Here is a 13,836-nt window from a genome sequence, read left to right on the forward strand (position 1 = left end):
AAATGGTGACCTATGTTGTAATGGCTCTATGATGACTCTAAATCGGAAAAAAATGGCTCCAGATTAGTGTTAAATTGATTAAATAACTACCCCAAACCATCTATCGAAATATTAATACATTTTGGAATTAGTTACGGTGGGAACACACATTCTTACAAAATCGTTTTAATTTTTGGTGGGTCACACATTCTGACGGCCGTCAGAAATGGTGACCTATGTGGTAATGGCTCTATGATGACTCTAAATCGGAAAAAAATGGCTCCAGATTAGTGTTAAATTGATTAAATAACTACCCCAAACCATCTTTCGAAGTATTAATACATTTTGGAATTAGTTACGGTGGGAACACACATTCTTACAAAATCGTTTTAATTTTTGGTGGGTCACACATTCTGACGGCCGTCAGAAATGGTGACCTATGTGGTAATGGCTCTATGATGACTCTAAATCGTAAGACATTTTTCCAGATGAGTGTTAAATTGTTGAAATAACTACCCCCTACCATCTTTCGAAGTTTGAATATCTTTGGGAAGCAGTTACGGGAAAATAAACATTCTTAAAAAATATTTTTATTTTTTCGGTGGGTCACACATTCTGACGGCCGTCAGAAATGGTGACCTATTTGATAATGGTGCTAAAGTAGCCGGTGTGTTGAAACTCACTCCTCAAGTATGTAATAGGTCACCCGCGTCAGTATATGACTAGGTTTTCGTTGGCTTAGTAGTTAGTGGTGGCGCTTGGGAAGTCAGAGGTGATGAGTACGACTCCCGGTGGGAGCGGACGGTTGCCTGCATACCTCTGAAGGAGCTTGTAAAACCACTTCAATTACGCAATGATGACTCTAAATCGGAAAACATGGCTCCAGATGAGTGTTAAATTCTTGAAAAAACTACCCCATACCATCTTTCGAAGTTTGAATATCTTTGGGAAGCAGTTACGGAGGGAACATAAACTCTTGCAAAATCGTTTTATTTTTTGGGTGGGTCACACATTCTGACGGCCGTCAGAAATGGTGACTTATGTGGTAATGGCTCTATGATGACTTTAAATCGGAAAAAATGGCTCCAGATTAGTGTTAAATTGATTAAATAACTACCCCAAACCATCTTTCGAAGTATTAATACATTTGGGAATTAGTTACGGTGGGAACACACATTCTTACAAAATCGTTTTAATTTTTGGGTGGGTCACACATTCTGACAGCCGTCAGAAATGGTGACCTATGTGGTAATGGCTCTATGATGACTCTAAATCGTAAAACATTTCTCCAGATGAGTGTTAAATTGTTGAAATAACTACCCCATACCATCTTTCGAAGTTTGAATATCTTTGGGAAGCAGTTACGGAGGGAACACACATTCTTACAAAATCGTTTTAATTTTTGGTGGGTCACACATTCTGACGGCCGTCAGAAATGGTGACCTATGTGGTAATGGCTCTCTGATGACTCTAAATGGGAAAAAATGGCTCCAGATTAGTGTTAAATTGATTAAATAACTACCCCAAACCATCTTTCGAAGTATTAATAAATTTTCGAATTAGTTACGGTGGGAACACACATTCTTACAAAATCGTTTTAATTTTTGGTGGGTAACACATTCTGACGGCTGTTAGAAATGGTGACCTATGTGGTAATGGCTCTATGATGACTCTAAATCGGAAAAAAATGGCTCCAGATTAGTGTTAAATTGATTAAATAACTACCCCAAACCGTCTTTCGAAGTACTAATACATTTGGGAATTAGTTACGGTGGGAACACACATTCTTACAAAATCGTTTTAATTTTTGGGTGGGTCACACATTCTGACAGCCGTCAGAAATGGTGACCTATGTGGTAATGGCTCTATGATGACTCTAAATCGTAAAACATTTCTCCAGATGAGTGTTAAATTGTTGAAATAACTACCCCATACCATCTATCGAAGTTTGAATATCTTTGGGAAGCCGTTACGGAGGGAACACATATTCTTACAAAATCGATTTATTTTTTTGGTGGGTCACACATTCTGACAGCCGTCAGAAATGGTGACCTATGTTGTAATGGCTCTATGATGACTCTAAATCGGAAAAAAATGGCTCCAGATTAGTGTTAAATTGATTAAATAACTACCCCAAACCATCTTTCGAAATATTAATACATTTTGGAATTAGTTACGGTGGGAACACACATTCTTACAAAATCGTTTTAATTTTTGGTGGGTCACACATTCTGACGGCCGTCAGAAATGGTGACCTATGTGGTAATGGCTCTATGATGACTCTAAATCGGAAAAAAATGGCTCCAGATTAGTGTTAAATTGATTAAATAACTACCCCAAACCATCTTTCGAAGTATTAATACATTTTGGAATTAGTTACGGTGGGAACACACATTCTTACAAAATCGTTTTAATTTTTGGTGGGTCACACATTCTGACGGCCGTCAGAAATGGTGACCTATGTGGTAATGGCTCTATGATGACTCTAAATCGTAAAACATTTTTCCAGATGAGTGTTAAATTGTTGAAATAACTACCCCCTACCATCTTTCGAAGTTTGAATATCTTTGGGAAGCAGTTACGGGAAAATAAACATTCTTAAAAAATATTTTTATTTTTTTGGTGGGTCACACATTCTGACGGCCGTCAGAAATGGTGACCTATTTGATAATGGTGCTAAAGTAGCCGGTGTGTTGAAACTCACTCCTCAAGTATGTAATAGGTCACCCGCGTCAGTATATGACTAGGTTTTCGTTGGCTTAGTAGTTAGTGGTGGCGCTTGGGAAGTCAGAGGTGATGAGTTCGACTCCCGGTGGGAGCGGACGGTTGCCTGCATACCTCTGAAGGAGCTTGTAAAACCACTTCAATTACGCAATGATGACTCTAAATCGGAAAACATGGCTCCAGATGAGTGTTAAATTCTTGAAAAAACTACCCCATACCATCTTTCGAAGTTTGAATATCTTTGGGAAGCAGTTACGGAGGGAACATAAACTCTTGCAAAATCGTTTTATTTTTTTGGTGGGTCACACATTCTGACGGCCGTCAGAAATGGTGACTTATGTGGTAATGGCTCTATGATGACTTTAAATCGGAAAAAATGGCTCCAGATTAGTGTTAAATTGATTAAATAACTACCCCAAACCATCTTTCGAAGTATTAATAAATTTGGGAATTAGTTACGGTGGGAACACACATTCTTACAAAATCGTTTTAATTTTTGGTGGGTAACACATTCTGACGGCTGTTAGAAATGGTGACCTATGTGGTAATGGCTCTATGATGACTCTAAATCGGAAAAAAATGGCTCCAGATTAGTGTTAAATTGATTAAATAACTACCCCAAACCGTCTTTCGAAGTACTAATACATTTGGGAATTAGTTACGGTGGGAACACACATTCTTACAAAATCGTTTTAATTTTTGGGTGGGTCACACATTCTGACAGCCGTCAGAAATGGTGACCTATGTGGTAATGGCTCTATGATGACTCTAAATCGTAAAACATTTCTCCAGATGAGTGTTAAATTGTTGAAATAACTACCCCATACCATCTATCGAAGTTTGAATATCTTTGGGAAGCCGTTACGGAGGGAACACATATTCTTACAAAATCGATTTATTTTTTTGGTGGGTCACACATTCTGACAGCCGTCAGAAATGGTGACCTATGTTGTAATGGCTCTATGATGACTCTAAATCGGAAAAAATGGCTCCAGATTAGTGTTAAATTGATTAAATAACTACCCCAAACCATCTATCGAAATATTAATACATTTTGGAATTAGTTACGGTGGGAACACACATTCTTACAAAATCGTTTTAATTTTTGGTGGGTCACACATTCTGACGGCCGTCAGAAATGGTGACCTATGTGGTAATGGCTCTATGATGACTCTAAATCGGAAAAAAATGGCTCCAGATTAGTGTTAAATTGATTAAATAACTACCCCAAACCATCTTTCGAAGTATTAATACATTTTGGAATTAGTTACGGTGGGAACACACATTCTTACAAAATCGTTTTAATTTTTGGTGGGTCACACATTCTGACGGCCGTCAGAAATGGTGACCTATGTGGTAATGGCTCTATGATGACTCTAAATCGTAAAACATTTTTCCAGATGAGTGTTAAATTGTTGAAATAACTACCCCCTACCATCTTTCGAAGTTTGAATATCTTTGGGAAGCAGTTACGGGAAAATAAACATTCTTAAAAAATATTTTTATTTTTTCGGTGGGTCACACATTCTGACGGCCGTCAGAAATGGTGACCTATTTGATAATGGTGCTAAAGTAGCCGGTGTGTTGAAACTCACTCCTCAAGTATGTAATAGGTCACCCGCGTCAGTATATGACTAGGTTTTCGTTGGCTTAGTAGTTAGTGGTGGCGCTTGGGAAGTCAGAGGTGATGAGTTCGACTCCCGGTGGGAGCGGACGGTTGCCTGCATACCTCTGAAGGAGCTTGTAAAACCACTTCAATTACGCAATGATGACTCTAAATCGGAAAACATGGCTCCAGATGAGTGTTAAATTCTTGAAAAAACTACCCCATACCATCTTTCGAAGTTTGAATATCTTTGGGAAGCAGTTACGGAGGGAACATAAACTCTTGCAAAATCGTTTTATTTTTTTGGTGGGTCACACATTCTGACGGCCGTCAGAAATGGTGACTTATGTGGTAATGGCTCTATGATGACTTTAAATCGGAAAAAATGGCTCCAGATTAGTGTTAAATTGATTAAATAACTACCCCAAACCATCTTTCGAAGTATTAATAAATTTGGGAATTAGTTACGGTGGGAACACACATTCTTACAAAATCGTTTTAATTTTTGGTGGGTAACACATTCTGACGGCTGTTAGAAATGGTGACCTATGTGGTAATGGCTCTATGATGACTCTAAATCGGAAAAAAATGGCTCCAGATTAGTGTTAAATTGATTAAATAACTACCCCAAACTGTCTTTCGAAGTACTAATACATTTGGGAATTAGTTACGGTGGGAACACACATTCTTACAAAATCGTTTTAATTTTTGGGTGGGTCACACATTCTGACAGCCGTCAGAAATGGTGACCTATGTGGTAATGGCTCTATGATGACTCTAAATCGTAAAACATTTCTCCAGATGAGTGTTAAATTGTTGAAATAACTACCCCATACCATCTATCGAAGTTTGAATATCTTTGGGAAGCCGTTACGGAGGGAACACATATTCTTACAAAATCGATTTATTTTTTTGGTGGGTCACACATTCTGACAGCCGTCAGAAATGGTGACCTATGTTGTAATGGCTCTATGATGACTCTAAATCGGAAAAAAATGGCTCCAGATTAGTGTTAAATTGATTAAATAACTACCCCAAACCATCTTTCGAAATATTAATACATTTTGGAATTAGTTACGGTGGGAACACACATTCTTACAAAATCGTTTTAATTTTTGGTGGGTCACACATTCTGACGGCCGTCAGAAATGGTGACCTATGTGGTAATGGCTCTATGATGACTCTAAATCGGAAAAAATTGGCTCCAGATTAGTGTTAAATTGATTAAATAACTACCCCAAACCATCTTTCGAAGTACTAATAAATTTGGGAATTAGTTACGGTGGGAACACACATTCTTACAAAATCGTTTTAATTTTTGGTGGGTCACACATTCTGACGGCCGTCAGAAATGGTGACCTATGTTGTAATGGCTCTATGATGACTCTAAATCGGAAAAAAATGGCTCCAGATTAGTGTTAAATTGATTAAATAACTACCCCATACCATCTATCGAAGTTTGAATATCTTTGGGAAGCAGTTACGGAGGGAACACATATTCTTACAAAATCGATTTATTTTTTTGGTGGGTCACACATTCTGACAGCCGTCAGAAATGGTGACCTATGTTGTAATGGCTCTATGATGACTCTAAATCGGAAAAAAATGGCTCCAGATTAGTGTTAAATTGATTAAATAACTACCCCAAACCATCTTTCGAAATATTAATACATTTTGGAATTAGTTACGGTGGGAACACACATTCTTACAAAATCGTTTTAATTTTTGGGCATGGGTCACACATTCTGACGGCCGTCAGAAATGGTGACCTATGTGGTAATGGCTCTATGATGACTCTAAATCGGAAAAAAATGGCTCCAGATTAGTGTTAAATTGATTAAATAACTACCCCAAACCATCTTTCGAAGTACTAATACATTTGGGAATTAGTTACGGTGGGAACACACATTCTTACAAAATCGTTTTAATTTTTGGTGGGTCACACATTCTGACGGCCGTCAGAAATGGTGACCTATGTTGTAATGGCTCTATGATGACTCTAAATCGGAAAAAAATGGCTCCAGATTAGTGTTAAATTGATTAAATAACTACCCCAAACCATCTTTCGAAGTATTAATACATTTTGGAATTAGTTACGGTGGGAACACACATTCTTACAAAATCGTTTTAATTTTTGGTGGGTCACACATTCTGACGGCCGTCAGAAATGGTGACCTATGTGGTAATGGCTCTATGATGACTCTAAATCGGAAAAAAATGGCTCCAGATTAGTGTTAAATTGATTAAATAACTACCCCAAACCATCTTTCGAAGTACTAATACATTTGGGAATTAGTTACGGTGGGAACACACATTCTTACAAAATCGTTTTAATTTTTGGTGGGTCACACATTCTGACGGCCGTCAGAAATGGTGACCTATGTGGTAATGGCTCTATGATGACTCTAAATCGTAAAACATTTTTCCAGATGAGTGTTAAATTGTTGAAATAACTACCCCCTACCATCTTTCGAAGTTTGAATATCTTTGGGAAGCAGTTACGGAGGGAACACACATTCTTACAAAATCGATGTATTTTTTTGATGGGTCACACATTCTGACGGCCGTCAGAAATGGTGACCTATGTGGTAATGGCTCTCTGATGACTCTAAATCGGAAAAAAATGGCTCCAGATTAGTGTTAAATTGATTAAATAACTACCCCAAACCATCTTTCGAAGTATTAATACATTTGGGAATTAGTTACGGTGGGAACACACATTCTTACAAAATCGTTTTAATTTTTGGGTGGGTCACACATTCTGACAGCCGTCAGAAATGGTGACCTATGTTGTAATGGCTCTATGATGACTCTAAATCGGAAAAAAATGGCTCCAGATTAGTGTTAAATTGATTAAATAAGTACCCCAAACCATCTTTCGAAGTATTAATACATTTTGGAATTAGTTACGGTGGGAACACACATTCTTACAAAATCGTTTTAATTTTTGGTGGGTAACACATTCTGACGGCCGTCAGAAATGGTGACCTATGTGGTAATGGCTCTCTGATGACTCTAAATCGGAAAAAAATGGCTCCAGATTAGTGTTAAATTGATTAAATAACTACCCCAAACCATCTTTCGAAGTATTAATACATATGGGAATTAGTTACGGTGGGAACACACATTCTTACAAAATCGTTTTAATTTTTGGGTGGGTCACACATTCTGACAGCCGTCAGAAATGGTGACCTATGTGGTAATGGCTCTATGATGACTCTAAATCGTAAAACATTTCTCCAGATGAGTGTTAAATTGGTGAAATAACTACCCCATACCATCTTTCGAAGTTTGAATATCTTTGGGAAGCAGTTACGGAGGGAACACACATTCTTACAAAATCGATTTTTTTTTTAGATGGGTCACACATTCTGACAGCCGTCAGAAATGATGACCTATGTTGTAATGGCTCTATGATGACTCTAAATCGGAAAAAAATGGCTCCAGATTAGTGTTAAATTGATTAAATAAGTACCCCAAACCATCTTTCGAAGTATTAATACATTTTGGAATTAGTTACGGTGGGAACACACATTCTTACAAAATCGTTTTAATTTTTGGTGGGTAACACATTCTGACGGCCGTCAGAAATGGTGACCTATGTGGTAATGGCTCTCTGATGACTCTAAATCGGAAAAAATTGGCTCCAGATTAGTGTTAAATTGATTAAATAACTACCCCAAACCATCTTTCGAAGTATTAATACATTTGGGAATTAGTTACGGTGGGAACACACATTCTTACAAAATCGTTTTAATTTTTGGGTGGGTCACAAATTCTGACAGCCGTCAGAAATGGTGACCTATGTGGTAATGGCTCTATGATGACTCTAAATCGTAAAACATTTCTCCAGATGAGTGTTAAATTGATTAAATAACTACCCCAAACCATCTTTCGAAATATTAATACATTTTGGAATTAGTTACGGTGGGAACACACATTCTTACAAAATCGTTTTAATTTTTGGTGGGTCACACATTCTGACGGCCGTCAGAAATGGTGACCTATGTGGTAATGGCTCTATGATGACTCTAAATCGGAAAAAATTGGCTCCAGATTAGTGTTAAATTGATTAAATAACTACCCCAAACCATCTTTCGAAGTACTAATAAATTTGGGAATTAGTTACGGTGGGAACACACATTCTTACAAAATCGTTTTAATTTTTGGTGGGTCACACATTCTGACGGCCGTCAGAAATGGTGACCTATGTTGTAATGGCTCTATGATGACTCTAAATCGGAAAAAATTGGCTCCAGATTAGTGTTAAATTGATTAAATAACTACCCCAAACCATCTATCGAAATATTAATACATTTTGGAATTAGTTACGGTGGGAACACACATTCTTACAAAATCGTTTTAATTTTTGGTGGGTCACACATTCTGACGGCCGTCAGAAATGGTGACCTATGTGGTAATGGCTCTCTGATGACTCTAAATCGGAAAAAAATGGCTCCAGATTAGTGTTAAATTGATTAAATAACTACCCCAAACCATCTTTCGAAGTACTAATACATTTGGGAATTAGTTACGGTGGGAACACACATTCTTACAAAATCGTTTTAATTTTTGGGTGGGTCACACATTCTGACAGCCGTCAGAAATGGTGACCTATGTTGTAATGGCTCTATGATGACTCTAAATCGGAAAAAAATGGCTCCAGATTAGTGTTAAATTGATTAAATAAGTACCCCAAACCATCTTTCGAAGTATTAATACATTTTGGAATTAGTTACGGTGGGAACACACATTCTTACAAAATCGTTTTAATTTTTGGTGGGTCACACATTCTGACGGCCGTCAGAAATGGTGACCTATGTGGTAATGGCTCTATGATGACTCTAAATCGGAAAAAAATGGCTCCAGATTAGTGTTAAATTGATTAAATAACTACCCCAAACCATCTTTCGAAGTACTAATACATTTGGGAATTAGTTACGGTGGGAACACACATTCTTACAAAATCGTTTTAATTTTTGGTGGGTCACACATTCTGACGGCCGTCAGAAATGGTGACCTATGTGGTAATGGCTCTATGATGACTCTAAATCGTAAAACATTTTTCCAGATGAGTGTTAAATTGTTGAAATAACTACCCCCTACCATCTTTCGAAGTTTGAATATCTTTGGGAAGCAGTTACGGAGGGAACACACATTCTTACAAAATCGATGTATTTTTTTGATGGGTCACACATTCTGACGGCCGTCAGAAATGGTGACCTATGTGGTAATGGCTCTCTGATGACTCTAAATCGGAAAAAAATGGCTCCAGATTAGTGTTAAATTGATTAAATAACTACCCCAAACCATCTTTCGAAGTATTAATACATTTGGGAATTAGTTACGGTGGGAACACACATTCTTACAAAATCGTTTTAATTTTTGGGTGGGTCACACATTCTGACAGCCGTCAGAAATGGTGACCTATGTTGTAATGGCTCTATGATGACTCTAAATCGGAAAAAAATTGCTCCAGATTAGTGTTAAATTGATTAAATAAGTACCCCAAACCATCTTTCGAAGTATTAATACATTTTGGAATTAGTTACGGTGGGAACACACATTCTTACAAAATCGTTTTAATTTTTGGTGGGTAACACATTCTGACGGCCGTCAGAAATGGTGACCTATGTGGTAATGGCTCTCTGATGACTCTAAATCGGAAAAAATTGGCTCCAGATTAGTGTTAAATTGATTAAATAACTACCCCAAACCATCTTTCGAAGTATTAATACATTTGGGAATTAGTTACGGTGGGAACACACATTCTTACAAAATCGTTTTAATTTTTGGGTGGGTCACAAATTCTGACAGCCGTCAGAAATGGTGACCTATGTGGTAATGGCTCTATGATGACTCTAAATCGTAAAACATTTCTCCAGATGAGTGTTAAATTGGTGAAATAACTACCCCATACCATCTTTCGAAGTTTGAATACCTTTGGGAAGCAGTTACGGAGGGAACACACATTCTTACAAAATCGATTTATTTTTTTGGTGGGTCACACATTCTGACAGCCGTCAGAAATGGTGACCTATGTTGTAATGGCTCTATGATGACTGTAAATCGGAAAAAAATGGCTCCAGATTAGTGTTAAATTGATTAAATAACTACCCCAAACCATCTTTCGAAGTATTAATACATTTGGGAATTAGTTACGGTGGGAACACACATTCTTACAAAATCGTTTTAATTTTTGGGTGGGTCACACATTCTGACAGCCGTCAGAAATGGTGACCTATGTGGTAATGGCTCTATGATGACTCTAAATCGTAAAACATTTCTCCAGATGAGTGTTAAATTGTTGAAATAACTACCCCATACCATCTTTCGAAGTTTGAATATCTTTGGGAAGCATTTACGGAGGGAACACACATTCTTACAAAATCGATTTATTTTTTTGGTGGGTCACACATTCTGACAGCCGTCAGAAATGGTGACCTATGTGGTAATGGCTCTATGATGACTCTAAATCGGAAAAAAATGGCTCCAGATTAGTGTTAAATTGATTAAATAACTGCCCCAAACCATCTTTCGAAGTATTAATACATTTGGGAATTAGTTACGGTGGGAACACACATTCTTACAAAATCGTTTTAATTTTTGGTGGGTCACACATTCTGACGGCCGTCAGAAATGGTGACCTATGTGGTAATGGCTCTCTGATGACTCTAAATCGAAAAAAATGGCTCCAGATTAGTGTTAAATTGATTAAATAACTACCCCAAACCATCTTTCGAAGTATTAATACATTTGGGAATTAGTTACGGTGGGAACACACATTCTTACAAAATCGTTTTAATTTTTGGGTGGGTCACACATTCTGACAGCCGTCAGAAATGGTGACCTATGTGGTAATGGCTCTATGATGACTCTAAATCGTAAAACATTTCTCCAGATTAGTGTTAAATTGTTGAAATACCTACCCCATACCATCTTTCGAAGTTTGAATATCTTTGGGAAGCAGTTACGGAGGGAACACACATTCTTACAAAATTGATTTATTTTTTTGGTGCGTCACACATTCTGACAGCCGTCAGAAATGGTGATCTATGTTGTAATGGCTCTATGATGACTCTAAGTCGGAAAAAAATTGCTCCAGATTAGTGTTAAATTGATTAAAAAACTACCCCAAACCATCTTTCGAAGTATTAATACATTTTCGAATTAGTTACGGTGGGAACACACATTCTTACAAAATCGTTTTAATTTTTGGTGGGTAACACATTCTGACGGCCGTCAGAAATGGTGACCTATGTGGTAATGGCTCTATGATGACTCTAAATCGGAAAAAATGGCTCCAGATTAGTGTAAAATAGATTAAATAACTACCCCAAACCATCTTTCGAAGTACTAATACATTTGGGAATTAGTTACGGTGGGAACACACATTCTTACAAATCGTTTTAATTTTTGGTGGGTCACACATTCTGACAGCCGTCAGAAATGGTGACCTATGTTGTAATGGCTCTATGATGACTCTAAATCGGAAAAAAATGGCTCCAGATTAGTGTTAAATTGATTAAATAACTACCCCAAACCATCTTTCGAAGTATTAATACATTTTGGAATTAGTTACGGTGGGAACACACATTCTTACAAAATCGTTTTAATTTTTGGTGGGTAACACATTCTGACGGCCGTCACAAATGGTGACCTATGTGGTAATGGCTCTATGATGACTCTAAATCGTAAAACATTTCTCCAGATGAGTGTTAAATTGTTGAAATAACTACCCCATACCATCTATCGAAGTTTGAATATCTTTGGGAAGCAGTTACGGAGGGAACACATATTCTTACAAAATCGATTTATTTTTTTGGTGGGTCACACATTCTGACAGCCGTCAGAAATGGTGACCTATGTTGTAATGGCTCTATGATGACTCTAAATCGGAAAAAAATTGCTCCAGATTAGTGTTAAATTGATTAAATAACTACCCCAAACCATCTTTCGAAATATTAATACATTTTGGAATTAGTTACGGTGGGAACACACATTCTTACAAAATCGTTTTAATTTTTGGTGGGTCACACATTCTGACGGCCGTCAGAAATGGTGACCTATGTGGTAATGGCTCTATGATGACTCTAAATCGGAAAAAAATGGCTCCAGATTAGTGTTAAATTGATTAAATAACTACCCCAAACCATCTTTCGAAGTACTAATACATTTGGGAATTATTTACGGTGGGAACACACATTCTTACAAAATCGTTTTAATTTTTGGTGGGTCACACATTCTGACGGCCGTCAGAAATGGTGACCTATGTTGTAATGGCTCTATGATGACTCTAAATCGGAAAAAAATGGCTCCAGATTAGTGTTAAATTGATTAAATAACTACCCCAAACCATCTTTCGAAGTATTAATACATTTTGGAATTAGTTACGGTGGAAACACACATTCTTACAAAATCGTTTTAATTTTTGGTGGGTCACACATTCTGACGGCCGTCAGAAATGGTGACCTATGTGGTAATGGCTCTCTGATGACTCTAAATCGGAAAAAAATGGCTCCAGATTAGTGTTAAATTGATTAAATAACTACCCCAAACCATCTTTCGAAGTACTAATACATTTGGGAATTAGTTACGGTGGGAACACACATTCTTACAAAATCGTTTTAATTTTTGGTGGGTCACACATTCTGACGGCCGTCAGAAATGGTGACCTATGTGGTAATGGCTCTATGATGACTCTAAATCGTAAAACATTTTTCCAGATGAGTGTTAAATTGTTGAAATAACTACCCCCTACCATCTTTCGAAGTTTCAATATCTTTGGGAAGCAGTTACGGAGGGAACACACATTCTTACAAAATCGATTTATTTTTTTGATGGGTCACACATTCTGACGGCCGTCAGAAATGGTGACCTATGTGGTAATGGCTCTCTGATGACTCTAAATCGGAAAAAAATGGCTCCAGATTAGTGTTAAATTGATTAAATAACTACCCCAAACCATCTTTCGAAGTATTAATAAATTTTCGAATTAGTTACGGTGGGAACACACATTCTTACAAAATCGTTTTAATTTTTGGTGGGTAACACATTCTGACGGCTGTTAGAAATGGTGACCTATGTGGTAATGGCTCTATGATGACTCTAAATCGGAAAAAAATGGCTCCAGATTAGTGTTAAATTGATTAAATAACTACCCCAAACCGTCTTTCGAAGTACTAATACATTTGGGAATTAGTTACGGTGGGAACACACATTCTTACAAAATCGTTTTAATTTTTGGGTGGGTCACACATTCTGACAGCCGTCAGAAATGGTGACCTATGTGGTAATGGCTCTATGATGACTCTAAATCGTAAAACATTTCTCCAGATGAGTGTTAAATTGTTGAAATAACTACCCCATACCATCTATCGAAGTTTGAATATCTTTGGGAAGCCGTTACGGAGGGAACACATATTCTTACAAAATCGATTTATTTTTTTGGTGGGTCACACATTCTGACAGCCGTCAGAAATGGTGACCTATGTTGTAATGGCTCTATGATGACTCTAAATCGGAAA

This window comes from Hypomesus nipponensis, chromosome 22, assembly GCF_054491055.1.
Source record: "Hypomesus nipponensis isolate SF chromosome 22, ASM5449105v1, whole genome shotgun sequence".
In the NCBI taxonomy this organism is placed as follows: Eukaryota; Metazoa; Chordata; class Actinopteri; order Osmeriformes; family Osmeridae; genus Hypomesus; species Hypomesus nipponensis.